We start from the raw sequence: 26537 nt of genomic DNA, 5'->3' as shown, positions 1-26537 counted from the left end.
ATGTGCTTAGAACAGTACCTGGCGCATCAAGCAGTTTTAGTCTAAAGGTGGAGACAGACAAGAGGATGCTCTGCATGCTCCGCTCCTGGTAGGTGCAAGGTGCTAAGAGCAAAGAAAGGAGGGTGCCTACCCCAGCCTGGGCCCTCAGAGATGTAATTCCTCGGGGAATGCTGCTAAATCGAAGCAGAGAGGAGGGAAATCACATGTGTTAAGTGCATAGTTCTTGATGCTATTATTTGTAGAATATGCTATTCATAGCAACTTTGTGAGCTAGGTATGATTATGCCAAGTTGAAGAATTATATCACTGTTCATGTATCTTACCCATGACATTATGGCAGAGTTAATATTCTAAACCAAGATACTTTGTACTAACCCAACAGAAACTTTTATTTCACCACCGTTGCATTTGACCAAGAAAGTCTAAGGTATTAAAATAGTTAACATGTAATGATTATTAATATAGACTTCATGCGTTTCACAAAATATGTACGTTAATTGTTGTCAGATTAAAAACAAAACAACGTAATAAACAAAGTTCAGAGAGGTTAAGTAATTTTTCTAAGGTCACACAGCAAGTATTAGAGTCAGGATTTGAATTTAGACAATCTGATACTAGAACCCATGAGTTTATTGCCATCTATGCTGTCTCTCACTTTAGGATGAGAGAAGCTTGGATTAGGTGTAGGACTTGATTCAGGACCCAATTCTTCAAACTTGTTATCTGCCCAACCTTGGATAAATGACATCTTTGAATTTATTTTTGTCACTTGTAAATGAGGCTAGAACTCCCTAATGGCTCACAAGGTTGTGGAAGGCAGATGTTATGTTGATGAGTATAGACACATTCAATGTAAGTGGAAATTATTGTTATTTTTATTTTATTTTAATGCCCAGGAAGATCATTGTGGAGGTGGCCAACATGGACAGGCATTACCCGATAGGGAGAAAAATATAGTTGTCTTCCAGATACTTGGAGAATTATCGTGAAGCTTACTCCATGTGATTTTCCCCACATGGGGAATTTGAATCAGTAAGTGGTAGATTCAACATGGAAAAGATAAATCAGTACATTCTATTGGTCAGAGCCGACCAAAGACAGACCCAGTTTTCAATGGAGATAATGGGTTTCCCACCATCAGTGTGTGCAAGCTATAGGGCCTTGTCATGGGGAAATCTGCGTGCTGGAGAGGTTTACACCTGCACAGCTGTGGCAGGTGCCATGCTGCACGCCTGCTGTCCTCGCTTGTGCTCCTTAGGTCCATTCCCCACCTGAAGCCAAAGTAGCATTTTAAAAATATACATATATGATGATTATGCCATCGCCTTACGTAAAATTGCCCATGGCTTTCCATTTAAAATTAGAGTTAAATCCGAACTTCTTACCATGGCCTACATAGATCTGCATAATTGAAGCCATACTAACTTTCCAAGACTCATTCCATCCTTTCTTAGTCTTCCCTCTCAGCTCTCTAGCCATACTGACTTCCAACGCTTGGCCCCTAGATTTTGCCAAATTCTCAGAGTCTTTGTTTTTCCTGCTCCCTCTGCCTGCAATTGCCCCCTGAGTCCCGCCCACCCCCCCCCTCCCCCGCCCACATCCATCATAACAACTCCTATTCATCCTTCCTTGTTTCTAATTAATTGCCACATCTTCAGAGATGCATCCCTCGGTCCTCAAATAGAAATCCATACCTCTCTCAGTATTCTACTTTGTAGAACAATCTTCTTTTCCATCACAGAACGTTGCATTATATTCTCTTTTGATTGTGGTAAGGACAGTTAACATGACCTACCCTCTTTCAAATATACTATTGCTAACTACGGGTACAATGTTGGACAGCAAGTCTCGGGAACTTAATCATCTTGTGTAACTATAACTTTATCCCCGTTGACTAGCTGCTCGCCATTTCCTCCTCCCATATATTCATTTTTGATTATTAGTTTTTGTCTATCTCTTGACTAGGCTGTGAGCTCCATGAGTGCAGGGACCCTTTTAGTCTTGTTCATCCTTGTATCCCTGTTCTGGGAGCATCACCTTCCATTGGATCTGTGCAGGAGGGATGAGAGGAAGAAAAGGAGGGAAAAAGAGAGGGAGGGATGGAGGAAGAAGGAAGGGCTCTTTTGAGTTTAAATATAGATTTTTTCTTTTTCCCTCTGTAGACTAGAGCCTCAATTAAACACACACACACACACCACCACCACACTAAAATTTACATCTATATTATACATGGTGCCCAGAGCTAGGAAGAGGGACTCCCAGTAGGTCCCGCTGAAAGTGTCTCTAGAATGAGATGGAGTGCAGCCGGACCTTCAGGAGACACAGGGAGGCTGCGGAGCCCAGTTGCTGCGTGTGCAGATTCTCGTACAATAGTCATCAAATATAGCTCGGTAAGTGGGTCAGGAGTGGGGACGTCTCTGCCTCTCTGAGGTCCATGGAGCATGGCCCTGGGAGCGATGTTTCCGTAGAGCTCTTTCAGACAGCGAGACAAACCGAGAAAGGAGGCATGGAGTTGGGAGTCTGGGCAGAGCGACCCACGCTGTCATAAAATGTGCAGGAGACTTGAAAGCAGGCAGTCTTGAGGTTTCACCACAGTTCATCAGCCACACCAGCACCGGTCCCTCAGTTTAATAGAGAGGTTGCACCATTCCCATTGAATAGATGAAGTGATGCCAGAAGAGATAAATAGCTTGCCCATGCCACCAAATACATAAAGGTAGCAACTGGGAAAGCTGGGATTTGAGCCCTGGCTCTTCAGGTTGCTAAATAGTATTACTTAAAAATGCAAAACAACAGGCATTACAATAGCAGGCATCCACAAACGTAAAGACACAGACTGTGAGAAGATGCCTGCTCTCTCTCTACTATGTCCAAGGTCACACAGGTTTAAGTGGAAGAGATGAAATTCAAAACCAGTGTTGTCTTATGCAAGAGGTTGTGCTTTTAGCCAAGTAATCGTATCATCCCTGTTACAAAAGTATGGAAACTCTTAACCCTGACACTGTATGGTCTTGTTGGAGGATGTGACTGATGGTGGACCCATGAGCTGGACCCAAACAATGGGCAATCAGAGGCCCCTAACCCATCTTCTGTCCTGGAAATGTATATTCCACCCACTGTTCCCATAGCCCGAACCATTTCAAGGAGGCAACCTTGAGGGAGCAATGTGTTGTTGAGACCACCTGGACAGTATAACGTGAATGAACCCTGTTGAGGCCTTGGTTGCCCAAGATAAGCCCTATAGGTAAGTTCCCCTGCTTGTTAAACATGCCCCCTACCCATCTAGAGCAGTCCACCACTTTCTTCACTCTCTCCTTGCCCTCATGTGTGGCCAGGAGAACTTAGAAGGACTTTATTAGACATAAATTGCCCAGAATATTGCATTTCCTGTGTGTTCCCAGTGCTTCCCACGTAAAGCAGAGATTGAGGTAGTTCTAAAAATTAAATAAGAAACTATGCTCCTTGCCTAACTCATAGTAGGCATCCAGAAAATGTGAAAATAGTCACTCTATGCTGACATTGCCTTCACCATTTCAAAATAGAATAATACAAATAATATGATGCAGAAAGAAAAATGACCTAGTACTCTATAGCAGAAAATAAAGCTTACATTTTTTATTACACTATCCCCATGCACCGGGTTAGCAGCTCAGCTTGAATAAACATGGAGCAGATGCTGCAAGGCTTCTACTTTTTACCTAAAGCAGGGTCCCAGGGAGAAAGGATTCCATCCAGGAAGAGCTAATGGGAGCCACAAAGTGGATCCTAAAAATACAGCAGTAGTAGGATTTGTAAGAAATATAGATCCCAAGAAACACCTCCTGCTAATAGTTGTTAATGGTGAAAGAAGATGAGTATAATGAAGGAGGAAGGAAACAGGAATAGGTCAGATGATTAACTAGGCAAAGAGCTACCGAGATTTGGGCACAAGCGAATGATGATGGGGATGAATTAAAGATGAGTGGGCTTAAAAAAGAAAATGCAACAGAATGAATGAGGAAAGAGAGAGAGACTTTCAAGGAGTAGCGGGAGGAATTTGAGTGGATGGCGTAAGAAGGATATGAATGACTGCAGTAAATCACTGAACAAGAAGGGGTTGATTTAGGGGGCCGGGGACAGGGAGAGCGGAAGGTAGTGAGAGGTATGAGCTGGAGATGAAAGATAATAAATTTGAGAATTGTTAAGGGAAAGAGTCAGAGAAGTACTGGGTTGAAGCAGAAATCAGTCAAACAGATGCAAGTACAAATGAGGAAAGACAACGGTGATTAAAATATTCTTTCATTTTTCACGAAAGAGAAGTTAGAGACAATGGTGAAAGTTGGCTCTAAATGAGACAGAGTGGCAATGTTCTGAAAAGGAAATGAGAAATGGAGAGATGAAGGCAAAGAGACACAGGGGTCACAGAAGGACCGAATAAACAGACACTTGGAGGTAGAATCAAGCTTCTGTTACTGAGGACTGACTATGTGCCAGAGAACACCAGGTGCTCCCATTTATATCTGCTGGCTCATTCCCCCTTCCGATTCCCCCACTTAGAGGAAAAGAAATTAAGGCTCAGGGAGGTTGTTGCTCAAAATTAGACAACTTGTACGTGGTAGAGAAAAACAATCTGAACTTACACCAGAGAGGTTTCTGAGGCAAAGAAACAGATAGCAGTAATAGATATGTTTGTGGTGATCTATTTTGGAGACATCATCAGTGAAATGACAAGCTCTAAAGTTGACCTCAATTTTATAATTGATCCTCTACCAACTGATGGAGCTGGGATCTACATAGGTCAAGATGCTGAGTGGGTGGCAGCACTCAGATAAAGAGTACCTGGGGGAAGGTGGCTGAGGGAAGGGAAAGCAACGATGGGCCTGGTGATGAATCAGTCACCATGCTGCAGGCAGACAAGCAGAATTACAAGGACAGTGTGAGGTACAGAGAGGGCAATCGGCGATTGACAGGAAGAAAACAAATGGTGGATCTGTGGGTATGAAAAGGCTGATGGAAGATGGAGCTTAGACAGGGTAGAGACAAAGCAGGAGATATCAACTCTCCTCTTGAATTGGAGTTTGGGTTCTAGAGATCATCTGGAGGGCAACAAAGACTGTCGCCCTGGCCAGTTGGCTCAGAGGATTGGAGTGTTGTCCCCTGCACCAAAGCGTTGCAGGTTTGATTCCCAGAGGGGCCGCATATCTGGGTTGTGGGTTGGATCCCTGGTCAAGATGTGCACAGGAGGCAACCAATCAATGTTTCTATTTTCCCTCCGTCCCTCCCTCCCTCCTTCCCTCCCTCCGTCCCTCCCTCCGTCCCTCCCTCCCTCCCTCCCTCCCTCCCCCCACAATCTGGCCCACCAAGAAACGAAACACAGAACAAGAGTTTGTAACATTCAAAATCAAAAAAGAGATGCCAATGGCTGGAACAGAGTCATGGTGGTGAGGATCTTGCTACATGAGGCTGGATTGGAAAATAGAGTGAGACACCATAACATGTTTGGATTTACTTATAACATCAATGAGAACCTAATATGGGCTCTAGATGTCCCTACATGTGATCTCATTTAATTCCTGTAATAATTGGGAAAACAGATGCTACTTTCCCCATTTCACAAGTGAGAACACGAAAGGTTTAGTAGGGGCATGACTAAGCGACTTGAACCAGTAGGGAACCAGCAAAGATGATACCTAAAACAAAGTCGTGAGCCTCCCTAATCCTTACCACTTTTCCAACTACACAAGGCTGCCTCAGTCAAGCAGTATGAGTAGAAGGACTTAAAAAAACACCCCACACAAACAGAATAGAGTATGAAGGAAGGGGGAGGGAAAGGGGAGAGAAAAAATGTTGCAAAACTCCTATAAAGAGAAATATGAAAGATGAAGCAAGAGGAAGCATTTGCTGGGAGGGCTGGGAAGGCGTTAGAAAGAATGAAAAGGAATTTCAGATCAGTGGAGTCAGAGATGGGAGTCTAAGGGGACCCTAAAGGGGAATAAATTACATCGATAATAAAATATAACTAATTTAATCAATACTGAAAAGTGACTGACTTAGGAGGAAAGGAGAAGGGAAAGAGAGAAGCTGAGGGGGTGGGGAGAAGAGTGTGCCACTGGCTGAGGGACAGGACATTAGAGTAGGAAGTCCTGTGTGTTGAGGAAGGGCGGGTGCAGGGAGGTGGCATGATGTGGAAGATGGAGCCAGGATTCAGGAATCAGACAGCCTTGTGTTCCAGAACTTGATAATTACACGATCAAAGTCAACTTCCTTCGCTTCCCCGAACCTCAAATTGCACATCCATCAAATGGGGATAACAAGCCTTCCTCCAGATGTTGCTGGGAGTATGCTTCTCAGCAGCACTTATAAATTATGGAGCACCTACTATGTTAAGTTCTTTGCGTAATGATTTCTGAAGCCTCGCTGCCACCAGAAGGCAGGCATTATCATCCGTCACTGACATCCTGTACAAAGTTTGGAAGTAGTAAAATATGCATTCAGAAATAAGAGTTCTTTTCCTGTGGTCATCCCCGATTCGACACTCCAGTTTGTCCTCTTCAAAGTGAAGGGCACATTTCTTGCCTGCCTTCTCCGCCTTGTCTTTGATCCCTCCCTCCCCCCCTCACTGAACTTCTTCCGCTTCTCTTCACATGCTTCGCCCTCTCTGCCCTCCATTTGTTCCACATTCTGTGTTCTCAGGCAGGTGTCTTAGTTGCAAGCAACGGGTACCAATTCTGGATCATTAAAACAGAAACAGAATTCAGTAACGTGATAGCAGATGACTTAGAATCTCCAGGCTGGCGTGGGTTCTGGGCTTAGAGTCCATGGAGTCAAGAGCCTTCCTCCAAGCCACAGCACAGAACGGGCTGATGGAGACATTATTGCGGCCAGGCATACAGAGGGCAATGCACACCCTTGACCCCAGTGACCCTCAGGTCTGAGCAGTGCTGTTAGAACCACATTCACTAACAAGGAGACCTGCATGTACCTGCTCCAACAGTTGCCACCGTCCTAAGTGCATTCTGCCTGATTCCAGCTTCCTTCCCAGCATCTGGGGTGGCTGGATCTGATTGGTGAATTCTGAGCCCTGTGCCCAAGTCCCAGCTGCAATGGAGGCTGAGAAAGTATCTGGGAATTTTGGCTTCTTTGTGGGAGGTGGACTGTGCCTCAGAGAGTGAAGCACTTTCTGATGCAGGAAAGGGATTCACTTGGATGCTGAGCAGTTGCAAAGATCCCAAATGCCAGCTGTGGCCTGGATTGTCCACCCCCATGCCACTAATTCTTCCTGGCTCAACTCCAATGCCACCTCCTCTGGGAAGCTTTCTTAGATTTCTCCAAGCATAAGTTTCAAAGCACCTCGTAAAAGAAACTGCCTGTTTGCTGCCTGTCTGCCTGGTATCTCAGATAGCTCTGTGCCTGCCTCACCCACCCCCTAACACCCCATCATTGTAAGTTCTTTGAGGGCAGGAGCTGTGTTCATCCCCATAGAGTACCTGGTAGGATCCCTGGATATCTGGTTGTGAATGAATGAATGGAAGTGTTGGTCACGTTTGACAGGCCTTTGTAGCAGAGGTTCATGAAGGACTCACACAGACTCTGCCTTACATAAGGGAGCCCTGTTTTCCTGGTGTGCACTTCTATAAATGGACTGTGTCAGCATATTTGAAGAAAGGGGCATAGAAAAATCAGAAAGCCCCATTGCAGAGGGTAGTGGCGGTTTGTAAGGGTACAAAGGAGAGACTGAGGGAGGCAGGGTGACACATTTTGGCGGAGTAAACGAACTGAAGCAGGCATCAGAGTGGCAGGAGAGGGTTTAGAATCAGAGGACTTGAAAGGCCAGATCCTCCCCCGCCCCCAGGTTCACAGATTTGTAAACTGAGACAGGAGAAGCACTGGATACAAACCTCAGAGCTGAAACAGGCCCAAATCCACGCCTGCTGATGTGCATTTCACATCTTTGATTGGTGGGCTTCTCCAAGGTCACTGGGGACAGTGTGATTTAATGGAAACAGCCAAGAACTGGGAGCCTGAGGTGCAAATCTCAGCACTTCTGCTCATTACCTGTGTGACCTTGGGATGTCCCTTCATCTCCCTAACCTTCTGATCTCAGTTTTCTCATCTGGAAAATGGGAATCATAATATCCATCTCATTGGATTATGATTATGCATAAACACTAGGACATGTGCACTGTAACCGTTAGAAAGCGCTTCATAAACATTAAGTCCAAGGTCACAAAACAGGTTCTGATGTTTCCTCCTTTTCAGTCCTCAGTCTTTATCCAAAGTCATAAAAAGAAAAAAAAAGTAGCTAAAATGTGAAGGGAGAGGGGGAAAAGGCTATTCATGTAAGGGTTAAAGAAAGAAAGAAGAGGCCGAGGAGGGAAGAGAAGAGAGAAGCTAATGCAGAGACCACACAAAAGGTTCAGATGGGCAAGCAATGTGGAGAGATGGGAAATGGCTCACAAATTATAGAGGGAAAGCATTTCTAAGATTAAAGTCAAGATAAGGAAGAAGGAAATGAGTGGAGAGATGAAAGAGAGACTGAGAGAGGGAAGATGAAGGAAAGGAGGGAGAGGAGAAGGGGGCTGCTCTAGCACTGGGTCTCGGCAGAAGTGAGGGCTCCCTGGAGGACCCAAGGTATGTGGGTCCCAGGCAGAATTAGCTGAAGGCCAAAGGCTGCCCTGTGTCTGAGGACCTAGGTTTACAGTTCAAATTGACTGTAGAGGAAGAAGGACTGGCGACGAGGAATTAGCAAGCTGACTCCTCCTCTGGGAATGGGGCAGAGGATGGAGAAGCCCTGGGGAGCCCCAGGCAGACAGACTACTAGGTCTCTCTATTCTCTCTCTCTCTCTCTCTCTCTCTCTCTCTCTCTCTCTCTCTCTCTCTCCTCTCCTCTTTCTTTTCCTATCTCTTCTCTCTTCTTCCTTCCCCTCTCCTCCGCCCCGCCTCCCGCCTCCCCTCCTTTCTCTCTCTCACCCTTTTCAGGAATTTCACGCAGAGAGCAGAAGCAGCCAAGTAGAGCAGCTCCAAGCTAGGAGTAGGGATCCAAAATAAAAGCGCGTGAGGGGGCGGGATTGCCCGGCGGCAGCTGGGGCCCGGGTCGATAGGGAGGGTGGGAGTTAGAGGGTGGAGCCGGGCACCCCTCCCCTCTGCCAATTAGAAGTTAGTGCGACCAGGTGCAGCCCGGGGTGGAGGGCACAGGAGGGGTCCTGGTGGCGGGAGAAGGATGGCAGGAGTTGTTGGCAAGTGGGTGGGGAGGGGGTTCTGAGGCCACGAGGAATTATTTCAGGAACTAGAAAAGGGCACAGGACTGGCTATTGGGCTTGCGGGGAGACAAAGTTAAGTGTCCGCCATCCAGAGGCACCCTCTCCCCTGAAGAAGGCGGGGCCTGGAGCGATGTTGGACTGAGGCGCGCCCCCAGGTGCAGACGCTGGGTTGCGCCAGGGGTGGGGTGAAGGTTGTTCGGCCGGGCTGAGCTTGGGGGTTTCGCGGGGAGGCGTGAGCGAGTCCCTAAGTCTTGGGAATTTGGAGAGGGCGGTGCGGCTAATGACACTGCGAGAGCGGCATTAGGGGATCCTGGGAAAGGAGAGGGAGCGCCTGGGATTTGCCCGAGGCCGGGCGGAGCCTCCGAAACGCTCGGGGTCTGCCGGGGAGCAGAGGAGGGCCGGGCGGCGGGCCGAGGAGGCGGGGCGGGAGGGCGGGCCGGGCCGAGCGGGAGGCGGAGCCGGGAGCTGGGGGCTGCTGGCGAGCGGCTCCTCGGCTCCTTTGCTCCGGCTCCCTGCTTCCCTTCGCCGCCGCCGCCGCTCGTTCCTCCTCCTTCGCCGCCGCGGCCGCCGCTCGCCGCACCGCAGCCCCTCCCGCCATGGCCGCCGCCGCCGGCGCCCGGCGCAACCCCGGCCCCGGCTCGGCGCTCCGGGGGCGGCTGAGGCTCGGCTTCCACCCGGCGCCGCCGCCGCCGCTGCTCCTGCTCCTGCTCCTGCTGCCGCCGCCGCCGCTGCTGGCCGGCGCCACCGCCGCCTCGCGGGAGCCCGACAGCCCGTGCCGGCTCAAGACGGTCACGGTGTCCACGCTACCCGCGCTGCGGGAGAGCGACATCGGCTGGAGCGGCGCCCGCGCCGGGACCGGGACGGGGACCGCGGCCGGAGCCGCCGCCGCCGCTGCCGCCGCCGCGTCCTCGGGCTCCGCCGGCTCCGCCAGCTCCGCGGGCGCCCCCGCCGAGGCGCGCCTCCTGCTCTTTGTGCGGAACGAGCTGCCGGGGCGCATCGCGGTGCAGGACGACCTGGACAACACCGAGCTGCCCTTCTTCACTCTAGGTAAGGCTGGCGCCGGCGCACGCGGCGTCCCCAGGAACCGCGAGCCCTAAGTGCAGTCGGACGGGCGGGGGCGCCGGGGGGATCCCCGGCCCGGGCGGCCCGGAGCGGGCTTGGGAGAGGGCGGCGGACGGGCCCGGAGGGCGTACAGGTGGTTGGAGAGGAGTCTGGGGCTGGAGGTCCCGGAGAGTGCGCGGCGGGAGCCCGGGGCGCGCCAGCCTTTCTGCGGCGGGGACCTGCGCCTCAGGCTCAGCCCAGACGCTGAGCTCTGCCGGGTCCGTCCCGACACCCAGGACCCCCGGCGCCGAGTGCTGGAGCTGGGGGACCCCCGGCGCAACCCTCCGCTCCCAGGCCAGGGGCCGTCCGGCGCCCACTGCTCCCGTGGGCACGGTCCCCGCCGGTCGGGTTGCCGCCCCTTCGCCCTCTGGTCGGAGTTGGGGTCTTTGCTCTAAGGGGTAGGTTTTATCCAGAATCTGAGCGGAGAAGCTCCAGTAGCATTGCCCCTCCCTCGCAAACCGAGTTCCCGAGTGGGTTTGGGTGACCTTGGCCGAGTCGCTTCCCTCCAGGCCTCGGCGTTGGCCATCTGTGAGTGCGGCGGGCGAGGGCTGAGTGATTTCTGGGACTGGGACTCCGAGCCCAAGTCTCCACTTTCAGAATCGCCCCCCTCACCCCTACACCCTTGGCTGTTGCATTCGCCTTTCTGCCCCCCTCATCACCGCCGACAGCCGCTGGGCTAATAATAATAAAGTCAAGACCATGGAGGGGGAGAGGATCGGGTGGGGGTAGGGTGGGGGCTCCCACGGAAAAGTTAATCGGAAAGTTCGCCAGCAGCTGGCTGCCTGCTGGTTCCCAGCGCGAATCCCAGAGGAGTCGGCCTTCGGAGGAGCCGTGGGAAGCGCGGCTGATTTCCCACCCGAGTAATTGATAGCTTAATTATCTCCGAGAGCGTTTGCAAAAACGCTGCTCCCCCTCGCTCTCCGCGTTCGCCGGCCGCTCGCTCTCCCCTCCCCTCCCTGGGCTCTGGGCTCCATTGGTTGTGCGAGTCGGGTCAACAACTGAGGCGCCTACTAGGCGCGGGGGCTCCCCGCCGGGAGCCTCCCGAGCTCGGCTTCCCGGGGTTCCCTGCCTTCTAGAATCCGGCTCAGCTCAGTCATCCCGGGTGATGAGCCTTGGTGGTCAGCACCTGCGGACTCTTGGCTTGGACCTGTGTGTGAGGTTAACTCCTTGCTGGCCCGAGAAGCCCCAGAGAGGAATCATCGGAGCAGGCGCCTCTCTCCTGGGAGCCATCCTATTTGTCAGTGTGTTTTTTGTGACCCCTGCCCCTGCCCTGCCTTCCTGGCTGCCTCTGGAGATCTGAGCCCGTGCCAGGCCCTCTCCTGCTCTGAGCTGGAGCCTGGGGTTTCTGGCCTTTGGGCTCTCCCTATCCCGCTGTAACCCGAGCATGCTGAGCTTTCTGGGAGGCCCAGAGGGAGGGCGCCTGCAGGATCCCCGGGGGACTTCCCTTGTCTGCCATGTGAGACACACACACACACACACACACACAGACACAGACACAGGCATGCACGCACCTGTGGGGCTGCTCATTCCTAAGGAAGGGACTGAGGGAGGAGACGGGGTTGCTTTCCAGTGGTTCTCAACCTTCTGGCCCTTTAAATACAGTTCCTCATGTTGTGCCCCAACCACAAAATTATTTTCGTTGCTACTTCATAACTGTAATGTTGCTACTGTTATGAATCGTAATGTCAATATCTGATATGCAGGATGGTCTTAGGCGACCCCTGTGAAAGGGTCGTTGGACCGCCAAAGGGGTCGCGACCCACAGGTTGAGAACCGCTGCTTTAGGCGAACAGCTAACCTTGGACTCAGGGCCAACTCCTACTACTTCCCCCAGAGGGACACATTTGGTGGTCACGTCCAGTCTCAGCCTTCTCTCCTGGCCCTGGCAATCTCTCTACAGTGGGGCGCCCTGGAAGTCAGGAGTGCACGTCTCCCTCAATGCCTGGTGAGATGAGCGGGAAGGGGAACTTTCTTGGATGTGGTGTTACTTGGAAGCGAGGACCCCAGAGCATTACAATTCCTCAAGGATGTGGAAGGACCCAGTTCGGTCCATGAAGATGAGTCACTCCCAAATTCCTGGAGCTGTCAGTCTCTGCCATTTTAAACTTTGGTTTTCAAGAGGGAATGGGTGTCGGGAGCTGGAAGTCTCGATTCCCCCAGGACTGGGGGAGTGAGCTCCAGAGTCTCCTGGCGCCCTCCATTTGGAGCCTTCCGGCATCTCTGACACAGGTGACTGAGCCTGGAGCCTGGGGACAGCCTGCCAGGGAGTGGCCCCGTGCTGCTGTCCTCCTTGTCAGCTCTCAGCCCTTCTGGATGTATGTAGAGGATTGGGTTCTCTCCTCCTCCTCTTCCTCCTCCCTCACCCCCACTCTGTGCCCTGGACTGGCAGCTCAAGGCGCTCCCTCCCCCTGGATTTGGCTAGCGAGGTAGTCACCAGATGGCCAAGTATAGCAGGAGCTGTGTAGGGAGGCGTGGGCTTTTTATTTGTGTTGGTCTTCCACTGTTTGCGTGTAAACACGGAGTGCACAGTGAGCTCAGGGAGGGCCAGGCTGGCTGGAAATGAGGGCTGCTGCTTGGGGAGAGGGGATTAGGAGCTGTTTATGGACATATCTATCCCAGGGTCCTGAGGCAGCCCTGTCCCATCCACCCTTTGTTTAAAAGCTGAGTAATCATGTCTGCTGGGTTGGGCGAATCTTTCACTACTACCTCATCAGTTCAAGGGCTTAGGAGATGGCACATGCGGCTTCTGGGCAAGCCATCAGTGAATGCCAAGGCCTGCCAGTAGTGGGGTATGTGGAGCCACCACTAGGGGGTGATGGTGACTGCCAGAGCCCTCTGGCGAAGCTTTGTGGGCCCAGAGTTGTTGGTAAAATGTTCCTGGCATTAAAGGGGAGTGGGTGGTTGAACAAATAAAGGGTAGAATTCCCATTTTACTCAAGTCCAACTGGGGGACTCAACGTAATTTTTCCCACACTGCTTACCATCATCTGTCACCAAAGTCACCTACATACACTGTGCCTCTGTGGTTCGAGTTATTGGCTGTGTTATTTATTGGTCATGCCCACACTTAAATGACTTTTCTCAAGGTCTCTTCCTCTCCATGCGTCTACACGTCCCATCATGTTCCAGCCTGCTTTATGTAGATGTAAGTTCCCCTCAGAGATGAAAGAGCCCCCATGTTTCTGTGTTGAGCCTCTGCTTTAGAATCCAGTTATAAGTCAGTGGTGTTGACAAAGTGAGTTTTCCTAAAAGTGATCAAGGAATAGCAACCTGGGTGTCTGAGAGCTTTCTTCTTGCATGTTACTGTAAATCCACATAAGATATATGGAGTAGGCACTGCTGTTATTGCCACTTTACAGGTTAGGAAGCATTCATAGAGAGGTCAGACTGTGAATCAGTGGCAGACCAGGGCCTGGAATCTTAGTTCACCATATGCCTACCTGCCGACATAAGAGAATTCTTACTAATTTGCTTTGTCACATAAATCAGACAGGAGAGGCGTGCGCTCTGCATTTGGGGGAGGGCGGGTAATTGCTAAGTGGGCATCCTGAGCCAAACATGCATGGAGGTGCTGGTTATACATGGGTGCAGGGTCAGGTGCCTGGTTCTGGAGAGAAGCAGAACAGTCATCAACATGGCATCATTTCTCTAGAACTTCAGCTATAGGAGTGAGCTGAAATCTGAGCATTTCAATGTGGGGCATGAGTTAAATGACCTCTGGTGGCCCTGCCAGCACAAAGTTTTGTGACTCATGGGATGTCAAAGGGCATTGCATTTAATGGTGCCCATGAGTGATGGCGGGGACACCACATTCAGTGACATCAGGGTGGAAGACATCTCTATAGAGTGGGAGAAGGCTGGGGTCACTTCCTGGACAGGAAAAGCCCCAGGCAAGGCCTTGGAGGATATGCTGGAGAAGTTGAACGCTCCAGTAGAGCTCGGTTAGGATCTGGCCTGCAGTGACCTTGAACATGTCATTTATCCCCCCAGAGCTTCAGTTCTTTGTGCTGTAATAGGAGTGGGTAGATGAGCCCCAAAATAATCCTCGGGTGTAAAGATTCTGTGAACTTGAAGTGCCCTGACCTTGTCTGTCACTCTCGACTAGCTCCCCTGGCTTTTCACCGGCTCCTTTCCTTTGCCGGCAGCATGGGAGTGCTGGGAAGGACTGACTGAAAGGAAGAACTTGATCAGGAGCCACTGCCAGGGCAGGGCTTGTGAGGTAACCCTGCACATCACTCAGTCCTTCTCCGCCCCCGGGCAGCCCCGGAGTTTGCTTGTGGATTCAGCTTTCATGTCTGCAGGTAGGGAAGTGACATCCTTCTTCCTGTGCGTGACAGTGGCGAGGCCGGGCTGTTTACCACCAGCCTTGATTCAGCAAAAGAGGGAAAAAGAGATAAGATTGAATAACCAACTGTTCGCTGTCAAAATTTCTTACTAATTTGCTTTGTCACATAAATCAGACAGGGGAGGCGAGTGCTTGCATTTGGGGGCAGGGGGTGGGGGCTGGTAAAGAGGGAAGAGCTGTCCAGTCAAGTGTCTTTAAATTAAATGTACCTCCCTGAGTAGACAGGACGGCGTCCCGAAGATCTGTGCCAACAGAATGCTCTTTGCAGGAAGGTGAATGGCCTGCGTGGAAGAGGAAGATACTGTTTGAAATGCCAACTTGGTCAGGTCTGCAAAGATACCTTAAGATACAGGCAGAAATGGATGCCCAAAGAGAAAGGCCTCTGCAAGGAGGGAGGGGCCAGGAAGAGGTCAGATGGGTTGTTAGACACGGGGAGGGTAGCCTAAGAAGATCAGTCCACAAAAGGCTGGCAGAGCTTCCTTCAAATGCCAGCAGGGAAGGAGGAATGTGCTTGTTTTCCCTGCCTGGCTCTAAGGAATCTTCAACAGGTGCAGATCCAAAGGGGATAGACAGAGTTCAACCCCCCAAGGATGTGTCCCTGGGAGCTGTCCAGCAGCCCAGCATTCTGACCCTGTGAGGGAGGAACCATAGTGGGGGGGGGGGGTGGACGCCTTCAAGCCCAGACTAGCAGCTTTGGGCAGGCATTTGGAGAAAGGACCTCAGCCCTGGGAGACAGACAGTCTGTCTGCCCTTTTTTGGGTTCTGGTTGGTTCCTGCAGGTTGATGCCCGTCGTGAAAGGGAGGGAGAACAGATACAGATAGTAGTAAGCTGGGGTTTCTGAAGAGATTGCTGACCACAGAATATTTGTTAAAATCACTGCCACTGTTTTTACTGTGTGTGTGTGTGTGTGTGTGTGTGCGCGTGCGTGTGTGTGTGTGTGTGTGTGTGTGTGTGAGAGAGAGAGAGAGACAGAGAGACAGAGAGGGGAGAGATTTTGGGGTGGATAAGAGGAGAATTTGATGTTTTCAAACAAAGCTAGATTTTTGTTTAAAGTATATTATTTCCTCATTTGGGCACTAGGTCCCTTTTACTAAAGTGTTTGGAGCCCGGCTGACATGGCTTAGGGTTGAGCATCGACCTATGAACCAGGAGATCTTGGTTAGATTCCCAGTCAGGGCACATGCCTGGGTTGCAGGCTGAATCCCCAGTGTGGGGTGTGCAGGAGGCAGCCAATCAATGATTCTCTCTCATCATTGATGTTTCTATCTCTCTCTCTCCTCTACTCTCCTTTCTGAAATCAATAAAAATACATTAAAAATAAACAAACAAATAAATAAATAGTGTTTGGGTAGCACTGAAAGGTCTAGGTCCTCCCCTGTTCTGATGCCCCAGGCTTCTGGGACACTGTGAATAAGAGTCCTGGGAGCGCATGGTGTTTAGTGGTCTCTGATCTGCGTCTTTCCCCCCTTTCACTCACTTCCCTCACTCCTTCCCCACCCCCTTTCCAGCTCCAAACTGATGACTGTTGAAGACTGAGGGCAGAGAGAGAGGGGTGCTGTCTGCCCTCAGAAAGTACTCTGTTCCTGAGAGGGTAATGGGTGGGAGAGAGGAGGATTTGCTTTACTGTATTAGAGGGGCTCACGCTTGGTCAAGGCCAACCAGGTTTGCTGTTGCTGGGGGTCATTTTCAGCAGCCGAGATGGCACAGCTCTGCAAACTTTGGTGTGACCCGGAGCCGGACAGTTCTCCTGAACTGGGCCCTCAGGCCATAAGATCATGCTGTAATTTTCATTGATGGCAGGTCCGGCAGGAGGTCTTGACTAGTCCTCTGGCCGGTAAAAGCTCCTGTTCTCACCCCCTTGCTTTGCTGTGTAAACTGGTCATTGGCTGACCACACGTGATGGAGGGAGAGTAGGATGTGCAATGACTTCTTTGGCTGAAGTCATGCAAACCATTACCACAACCATCGACACTGGGGGACTCACAGTATCACAGATTCCTAGAGCTCATTGAATCCAGTGGGCATGTTATATGGCAACATTGTGGCCATACAAGGGAAGAAAGCCACTTCAGGTTCAGCAGTTCAGAGTTCAACCCAGTGGCCTTGAGTCACATCACACGCTTCTTTCTATCACAACACTGGGCCTCCAACAGGTGTCTCTGCGTTTAAACACATCTCTGTAACTCGGTGGGACATCATAACATGCACCACCCTCTCCTGGCCCCCCCTGCAAAAGCCAAAAATACAAAAACTCCCAAATCTAAGGAGCCATATCCCTAGGGAAACTGACTTTGTTCTCCTGCCCAAGTATCCAGCTGGTTGGCCCCAGTCCCTCCTGCGAACCTGAGCTGGTGGGTTTTGCTCTGGGGGAAGGAGGAAGCCTCATTGCCTTTCACAGCTGCCTTCGGTGGTGAGTAGGGAGAGCCTGCTGTTTGCCAGGGGAGGAAGGGAAGAGTGGGATTTAACCTTGAGGCGGAGCAGCTTCCTTTACAGGGATGCTTCCTTTACAGAGCAGATACTTTTCCAAGTTCTCACACTGACCAGCTAGTGGCAACCGAAGATTAGCTATCGCAGGCGAGCTGGGTTTTCCCTCCTTCAGCAGAGCAGGCAGCCCTTCTGGCCCAGAGGGAGGCAGGCAGCAGTGCTTGTCTGGACTGGCTCTGTTCCCCAATCGCTGACACTCTCCTTTCGCTGGCTCTTCGCTGGTGTCTGGAGGAGTTCTTTTGCACAACAGCCCCCACTGAGATTTCCCTTGGGGTTGGGAGGGGAGTGTTGGTGACTTACAGAAATACGTGTAGCTTCCTTGCTGGCTCAGGCAGCACAGTCTGTGAATCAGACATTGACAAGGATGGTGCATCTTATAAATGGTGAGGGTTTTAACCACAAAGAGGAGAAATTTCTCTGTCCCCAGTGTCCCAGCCCCGGGCACATCCAACCCTCAACAGTTCTCTCCGCTAAGATTGCCCACAGTCACCTCACTGGTCTGTGCCTCTTGTCTGGTCCTCCCCAATTCCTGTCTGTACGTGCAGGCAGAGCGATTTCATTTAAAGCCCAAATACGATGATGTCTGTCCTCTCCTAACACACCTCACCGGTTCCCCATAGTTCTTAGTATGAAGTCCAGGCTCCTCACTGTGGTACAAGGTCCATGATCAGATCTTCTCAGACTTCCCACCCTGAGAATCCTTCCTTCTGTTCCTCTAACTCTGCCCCACCAACCCGGGAAAATTCCTTCTTACCTTTCAAGACTGAACTCAAATGTTGATTTATCTTTGAAGTCTTTCCTGACCTCTTCACACTGAAGTTGAACATTCTGGGCCTTGGCACCCACTGTCAATGTAAAGATTGAGATAGCAGTGCCGGTCTCTTAAGAACAGTTGTGCCCCTACAATGTGCTAGGCCAGTGATGGTGAACCTTTTGAGCTCGGTGTGTCAGCATTTTGAAAAACCCTAACTTAACTCTGGTGCCGTGTCACATATAGAAATTTTTTGATATTTGCAACCATACTAAAACAAAGACTTACATTTTTGATATTTATTTTATATATTTAAATGCCATTTAACAAAGAAAAATCAACCAAAAAAATGAGTTCGTGTGTCACCTCTGACACGGGTGTCATAGGTTCGCCATCACTGTGCTAGGCACTGTTCAGGTGCTTAGGAGTGTGAGTGTGTGTGTGTGTGTGTGTGTGTGTGTGTGGTGGGGAGAGAACAATAATAGTAATCATCCTATATAATAAAAGCCTAATTTGCAAATTGTTCCCTCTATCTGGAGTTCAACCAAGGGGCGGAGCCGGCCGGCCAACTGCCCATGGGCCAACTGCCCACAGCCCCTCCCCCGACTGGCCTCGCCCCTGGTAGCACTGGTAGGCAATTGGGGGAAGGGAGGCCCCAGCCAGCAGCCAGCAGCTGCTAGGGACCCTACCTGTGCATGAATTTCGTGCACTGGGCCTATAGTATTAAATAAGAAATAACGCAGTATAGGAGGTGATGAATTGTATGAAAAAGGGCAAAAAATAAAACGGGAAGTTTTTCGACGAGGCATCGGTTTTAATGTTAAGTAGGTAGACTGAGAGGAGCTTATGGAGAATGTAGGGTTGGCACAGAGACTGGGAGGTGATGGAGGAGTTCGCCAAATAGGATCTAGGAGAAGAGCCTTCCGGGTGGAGAAGGGCTTCAGGCACACCTGACTCGGCAGCACACGTGGAGTGCCCAAGGGCCAGTGAGGCCGGTGCTGCCACTGGAGTGAGCAGGGGTGGGCAGGGCAGGATGGAGGACGGAAGAGGACCAGGGGGTCACCTGGGGCCATCCTGATCGCTGTCCCGATCGGGCTTTTCCTCGGAGTGAAATGGAGAAGCCCTACAGGATTATGAGCAAAAGAGTGTCCATGTCTGACTTCTGTTTCAAAAGAATTACTTTGGCTGCTCTGTCGAGAGGCAGCGAGGCCTGGCAGCCTGTTCAGGTGAGATGCTGGTGGCTTGGAGCAGGAGAGCAGAGCTTCTGTGCTTCTTTGTCTGTATTGCCTATGGATCCACATGCAGAGAACATGCTTCCTTCCTGGGGCTGTGATGACTCACCGTGCGCCTGGCACATCCTAGATGCTCAGAGCATCTTCCATGACGAGAACCCTGGGTTTGCCAAGTATTGCCCCAGAACCCACCCTGAGTGAAACCAGAGAGGCGTGGGCATCCCCTTCATCTGAAGTCTGAGCTGGAGTTCCTCCTCTTCCAGAAAGCTTTCCCTCTTCTGGGATCCTGTAGCCATTTCTTCCACCTCTTCCCAGCCCATTATTCTGGGATGTTTATCAGCTGAGTGATGGGACCCCTTTGTTTAGAGGAAAGACCTTATCTTGAAAATCATGGAAGGCAGATAAGGGATTAGAACCTGTGCATGGTGGCAAACAGAGGAATTGGGTATGTTAAAGGAGGTGATACCACGGTTGTGGGATCACCAAATGTCACAGGTGGTGAGAATTAGGACATTCTCTGAAGAAACCCTTTTATCAAAACTGGGGAATCAAGGTGGCCAGAGCAAGTCAGTGGTGGAGCAGGGCACCAGATTCCGATCTGCTTGAGTCCTACTCCCGTGTGTCTTCCTCCCGCCTCAGGGAAGGGCAGCCAGGCCACCAGGGAGTCCATATTCCCGAGGGGGGAAGGGGAGTCGAAATTCCCAGACGGTATCATTCTGGCATAGCGTAGGCTGTGGAAACCACAACTAGGGATTGCATATTTACCATGCCCCAGATGCGGTGCTGGTACCTGTTATCTTGCCGGGGTCCAGCCCCAGCCGTCCAGGGATTCCCCAAGGTATGGACGGAGTCGACGAAGAATGTTTTACCCGGAGACACCATTCAGAACTCTCTAGCCCTCTTTAGTCTCCTTGGATCTTCCTGTGCCTGGCTGAGGCCACAGAGAAAGATCCCGAGGCAAACTGAGCCTTTATTTTATAGTCAGAGGTAAACAAGGTAGTGGTTTCCATAGTTACACCATTCTTGTGAGTTTCACTTGTTTTGACCATAGTTACACTGTTCTTGTGAGTTTCACTTGTTTTTGTTCTTGCTGCACTTCCCTCAGCCCATTAGCTTCCCAGGTAAGATCTAGGGAGCCATTATAAGGTCAAGCCTAATTATGCTAAGAGGACTGTGCCCTCTAAGATGGGACTTGTTTGTGTCTTTGCCAACAGGTCAGTCCGAGGCTTAACCCTATATCGGCTCCCCACATTATCTCACTCCATCCTCCCCACAGTGCTAAAAGGCAGGGTAGATCTGCCCCATGTTATAGGCGAGCATGGTGGCTCAGAGGAGTAAAGGAACACGCCTACGATCACACAGCTGCTATCCAGGCGAGCTGGGCCCAAGCTCAGTCCTACCTGGTTCCGAACCCGGTGCTCTCTCCGCCTCCCCTGCTGCACAGAACCAGGCGTGTTCTTGGGTTTTCATCTCTTTGACAGCCTCTTTTCCTTTTTTTCTCTTCCTCTGCTCATTACCAGGAAGTAGGAGACGTCTCTTCTATAGGGGCCTCAGGTGCGACAGCCTCACAGGCCCGAGGGACTGCACACCTTGTGTCTGCTGCCAGGAGCTGACTCAGCATCCCCCGGGCCCTGTCGCTCCTCGCTCATTTGCCAAGAGCGCACCAGGCCTAGTCTCATTTCATTCTCGGTGCCGCTCATTATCCCTGGGCTACTTGACGCTGGCAGTCTGGGTTTCTGTGCCTTTTTGATTCTCTTCCTCCTTTCCTTCCTCACACCCTCTCTCTCCCTTTCCGGTTCCCTCTCTCCCCAGTGCTTACGGAGGTTCCACCTTGGCTAGGCATAGTGTCATACTGGGCGACCTGTGATCCAGTCTTTATAGTCTTTCTAGAAATTGTCAAGGCATCGGTTATTGGAGATTAGGCCCTTGTTTGTACGTGTCTGTCACTCCTCTGCTCCACCTCAAGGTGAGTTTTGCCCACCCAGTGCTTCTTAGCAGCATTATGCAGATTTTACTTCCCATTTTGAAAATGGGATTTATATTACATTATCTATGCATATGGGATATATATAATAACATGTCATATGTACGTCTACATTATAATGCTGTAAAAGTAAATAAATAGTGTGTACTTCTATAGTATCAGAACTTGCCCTAGCCAGTTTGGCTCAGTGGATGGAGCATCGGCCTGAGGACTGAAGGGTCCTGGGTTTGATTCCAGTCAAGGGCACATGCCTCGGTGCTTGCGGGCTTGATCTCCAGTAGGGGGCGTGCAGGAGGCAGCCAATCAATGATTCGTATCATTGATTTTTCTCTCCCTCTTCCTCTCCCTTCCGCTCTGAAGTCAATAAAAATATATAAAAATAAAATATAGTATCAGAACTGGGTAAAATAACGCCTTTGAGATCTAGCCCAGCTCCGTCATTCTCCCAGCTAAGAGAAGGACATTTTGAAGGTCGCACAGGTAATTCACAGCAACCATCTCTGGGCAGTGTGCTGGGGTGGACCACGTGCAGCTGGGACAATCAGAAATCCTGGGTTCGAATCCTGATGCATAGCTTGCTAAATGCAAACTTCCATATGCCACCGCTCTGAGCCTCTGTTTGCCCGACTGTAAAGTGAAAGTGACGTAACAATCACTGCTCCGGGTTTCTGTGGTCATTGTTTTTGGAGCCCCCTCCATAAAGGGAACTTTAGGCAGCGCCCAGCACTGTGCTCCATTTTAGTTGCACTCGGCCATGTGATCCTCACGGAGGTAGTTGTGTGACAAACACCTAGCCCAGCGTCTGGCACACGGTGTGTGCTCTGTGCCTCACGGCCACCTGGAATCCTTGTTTTGAAAGGAGATGGAGGTATGAATAAATAGTGTATGCAGACTGCAGACGTTCTTTCCCTTCCCCCGGCTTTCCCTTGCAGCAGGCTTGGCTTAGGCACCCCCTGTCCCCCCACCTCCCCCCAGCAAGGCAGAACTGGATGCAATTGACCATTGATGTCTGCTGTTCCCGGGGAGCTGGGGAAGCCAGGAACCCCGGGGTCATCTGAGGACAGCTTGGACAGAGACGCTCTCAGAGGCTGAGCCTGAGGCAGGTGGGTGTTGGGGGAGGCTGGCGGGGTAGAGTCCTCTCCCTCGTGGTGGCAGCAGGCTGAAAAAGCCTTGCTCTCAGCCGCCCGGGGAAGTCACGAGTGGCGTTGCAAGCAGCCGAAAAGGGAAGGAACATTTCCATTAGCAGAATCAGCAGTAAAGAGATTTCCAGTCACAGTAATAGCTGCATTTGGGGGAATCATTTCAGTGGAGGCTGTGGGCAGAGGAGGGAAAGGGGAGGGGGGGGGTGGCAGGGAAAGGCACAGGAGACTTCTGGTCTGCTTGCACGGAGCTGGAGACCGCAGCCAGCAGCCAGTGGGAGCCAGGTGCCAGATGCACAGCGCCTGCCTGTTCCGGAGCTGCTGGTCTTTGGGCAAACGTGCTGGACCTCCCCCTCCCCTCCAAATGGATGGAGTTCTGTTCTCAGGGGTCCTGGTGGGAGCCGCCCACTCATCCCATGCTGCCCTTGCTCTGATTCCCTGGGTTACTGTTTTCAAGACTTCAGAGCCAGTAGCAATGTCCTAGACTCCTGGATTGTAGGTGGGGAAGCTCCCAGATTTTGTAGCCCAGCTGCTCCTCGGAATCGCCTTAACCCAGGTTCTCCCAGACCCGCTGAGGCACCAGGGAGGGACCTGGGAACCTGTGCTTGAACACCTGTACCAACTGCTTGGAGGACCCTGTGCACCCCTTCAGCCTCACCTCCTGACATTCCCCTTCGCACTTGACCCTGTAGCCTCGCTGACCACTTGCAGATTCTGAGGGTACCAGGCACAATCCCCCCATCTGACCCCGCACAGAAATGCTGTTCTCTCTGGTTGGAATACTTTCCCCATCCCCAATACCCCTGGCCATCTCCTAGCCTTCGCTTACTGTTACCTCCTCTGAGGAGCCTTCTCTTTTTCCTCCCAGGCGTAGATAGAGGTGGTGGTGTTTCCCTCTCCACCCCCCCCGAATGGTCATATTAAATTTGGTAGGATTCACATATTTCATTAATAAAAAATAAATTAAAAAATAGAATACAGGATGCCCAGCTAAACTTGGATTTCAGCCAATGAAAACTTGCTTGGTAGGAATGGGTAAAATAACATCACGTGCAGTATTTGCAACATAGTTTTATTAGAAGTGACTCTTCGATGATCAGAAATTCAAATTTAACAAGGCACCGTGTTTCTTATATGGCAACCCACAGGGACTCCAGTTTCTTTCTTCCCGTCAAGGATCACACTACTGACGTGTGATTTGTCCCCTAAACCTGTGCTCCCCACATCTCCCCATCTCAGGAAATCACGCCACCATTCGCCCCGTTACTCAGGGGACAGGAGGCATCACTAACTTATCTTACTCTTCCAGTCAGCCAGCCCTGTTGGTTTTGCTTCTAAAATGACTCTCAAGATTATTAGGAATTTCTGACTGCCATCTCCTTTGTCCAAGCCGTCGTCCTTTTCCCCTTGGGCTGGGATATCCATCTTCTTACTGGTCTCACTGCTGCCTCTCTGCCCCATCCTTTCTTGCTATCATACGAGATATAGCACATGGGCCAGACCCAGCCTCTGCCACCTTTGTATGGCCTGTAAGCTGATTTGCTTATTTAAATAGTTGGGAAAAAAAATAAAAGCAAGACTAATGTCTCATGATTCATGACAATGATGTGAAGTTTGAATAACAGTGCCCATAAATAAGGATTTATCGGAGTGCATGCCCACTCATACTTTCATATATGTGTATTTTCTGTGTTTGCTTTCATGCTGTAGCAGCTGAGTTGAGTAGTGGGAACATGGGCTATCTGGTTCGAAAAGCTTAAAATATTTTCTAACTGTCCCCTTACAGAAAAACTTTGCCAACCCTGCTGTGCACAGCAGCCAGAGCGATCCTTTCTTTTTTTTTTTAAAATATATTTTATTGATTTTTTACAGAGAGGAAGGGAGAGAGATAGAGAGTTAGAAACATCGATGAGAGAGAAACATCGATCAGCTGCCTCCTGCACATCTCCTACTGGGGATGTGCCCGCAACCCAGGTACATGCCCCTGACCGGAATCGAACCCGGGACCCCTCAGTCCGCAAGCCGACGCTCTATCCACTGAGCCAAACCAGTTTCGGCCAGAGCGATCCTTTCTGAAAAGCAAAGCAGATCTCTTTACGTTCTTGTTGAAAACCTTTAATTATTTGTCATTGCTTTGAAGAATTAAATCCTAATTCATTTTAAGAGTCTAGAAAATCCTAAAAGATTTCCTTTCTTCTTTGAGTTCATCTTCCAGTTTCTTCCTTGCTCACAAAACTCAAATATCACCTTCTTGCAGAAGTCTTCCCTAGCCACACTAGCACCCTGGTACATCTTCCCCCACAGCTTTCTTATTCTATTTATTTTTAATTTTTAAAAAATGTATTTCATAGAGAGGAAGGGAGAGAGAAAAATATCAATGAGAGAGAAACATCGATTGGCTGCCTCCTGCACACCCTGTAACAGGGATTGAGCCTGCAATCCGGGCATGTGCCCTGACTGGGAATCAAACCAGCGACCTCCTGGTGTAGGGGACGATGCTCAACCGACTGAGCCACACTGGCCGAGCTATTCCATTTATTTTTAAAAACTTTTATCTGACAGCTCATTGAAGGTAGGGGATATGTCTTGTTCATCTTTTTTGCTCTCCAGATTATATACTGCAGGATGTAGCACAGAGTCGGTGCTGAGTGGATGTTTCTCGGCCAAGTGAATGAAACATGGGCAGTTTGGTGAACACCACCTCAGAGGGTACCACCTCATCGGGTTGGTCCCTTGCCATCTGTGAGGTTCTTCTGCACCCCCTTGGTCCCCAAGGGCAGGAAGGAGAGAAAACCACTTCTCAGGGACCATCTGAGGTTGGATGCTGCCGCAGAAGGGTAAAGATGACACCCTCCCTCTCCCCCTTCCTCGCTCTCTGCATCCTTCCTGGGGCCTCTGAGGATGAAACTCTCAGCTCTGAACCCTGGTGCAGTTCGCCTTTTCAAGCCCGTCTCACACTAATTTGTTAGACAACTTTCTTCAATTAATTACTTTCCCTCCATGAAACTGATGGGAGAAACTGACCACCCAAAGTAACCAATTACCTGTCTGCCAATAGCAGGACTCCTACCGTCTCCCCCTCCTTTTATTTCTCTCTTCACTTTATTTTCCAGCCTCTCTATGCCACCTCTCCAAACTGCAGAGGCCTCTAGGGAAAGGGCCCCTTCACATGGTCCCCTGCTCCCAGCCGGGGAACAGAAGGCCGCCCCAGCGGGACAGCAGGTGGGAAGGCAAGCAGGTGGCCGAGTAAGGACAGCTGCACACCTTCGAAAACCAAGCCGCTTTTGCAAAGTCTGCCAACTAAACTGTGCTGGATTGGGAAGCAAATGCCTTGGGTTCCAGTCCTGTTCCTTCCATTCACTTGCTATGTGACATGAAATGAGTGACAGTTCCTCCTGGGCCTATGTAAGGGGGGTCAGAGCCAGCCCCCCCCCCCCCCCCCCCCCCCCCCAGGAAACCGGGCAAGGTTGGGCTGCATAGAATCCTTCATGAGAAAGGAGAGACCTTCCGGTCTTTGCTCTCAGAATCCCATGTGTCCAGAGCTGTGCCCATCACATGGTAGGCGCTCAGTCAATATTTGCTGAGCGAAGGAATGAATAGATGGAAAATATGTGAGATTAGACATTGCTCGGCAATAACCTCCCCGCAGCTTCAGATTCCTTCTGAATGCAGCGCCCTCATCAGTCACTATGATCAACTGGGGATTTCCTGGGAGATGGATGCTATTCTCGCTCCCTAGCCTGAACCACCTCACCTAAACCCCCCAGTTCTCCTGAAACTCCGCTTGCCTGGAGCTGAGCCCCCTCAGTCATTTGCAGTGCTGCTTCCATCCCAGACCCTGGGGGCACCGAAATGCAAGGAGGCAGCAGTCTGTTGGGATAATCACATTTGCAGTTTTCAATTTAGAAAACGCCTTCTCATGGGTACTTTTAGTGTCTGCACATTATGGATGAAGGCACGGCCATTCAGGGACATCGAGTCAATTGCACAAGGTCAGATAGTACATGGGATTAGCTGTGCTTATTTTTCAAAGGAAGCTTTATATCACCATCAGGAATGGAACACCAGAATAAGTGGCTATAAATGGAAGATAGCCTGTAAAAGGAATGCAACTATTGAAGTTATATATACATATATTTTCACGTGCCTCCTAAATCTATCTCTCACCTTGGGAAACATTGCCTTAGCCCAACCACTCACACAAGGGTACTGTTTTCGTTTAAAATTTAAATTTTGCCCGCTTAGCTGTCAGGCTTCCCAG

At 50.6% G+C, this 26537-nt stretch overlaps 1 protein-coding gene across 3 annotated transcripts in view; it reads left to right on the top strand.

Annotated features, from left to right (window-relative positions):
- The first annotated feature begins 10201 nt into the window (after positions 1 to 10201).
- Positions 10202 to 26537, top strand: part of ASTN2 (astrotactin 2) — a 759574-nt gene continuing 743238 nt past the window's right edge. For all 3 annotated transcript variants that reach the window (XM_070430790.1, XM_070430789.1, XM_070430788.1), the window contains exon 1: positions 10202 to 10286. The gene's annotated coding sequence lies outside the window, so the exon portion shown is untranslated. The remainder of the gene's footprint in view (positions 10287 to 26537) is intronic.

Source organism: Myotis yumanensis, unplaced genomic scaffold (genome assembly GCF_028538775.1).
Source record: "Myotis yumanensis isolate MYYU_CA2020_CCGP unplaced genomic scaffold, mMyoYum1.0.hap1 SCAF_12, whole genome shotgun sequence".
Lineage (NCBI taxonomy): Eukaryota > Metazoa > Chordata > Mammalia > Chiroptera > Vespertilionidae > Myotis > Myotis yumanensis.
The sequence above is the reverse complement of the archived record's forward strand: the minus strand, read 5'-3'. Positions and strand labels throughout refer to the sequence as shown.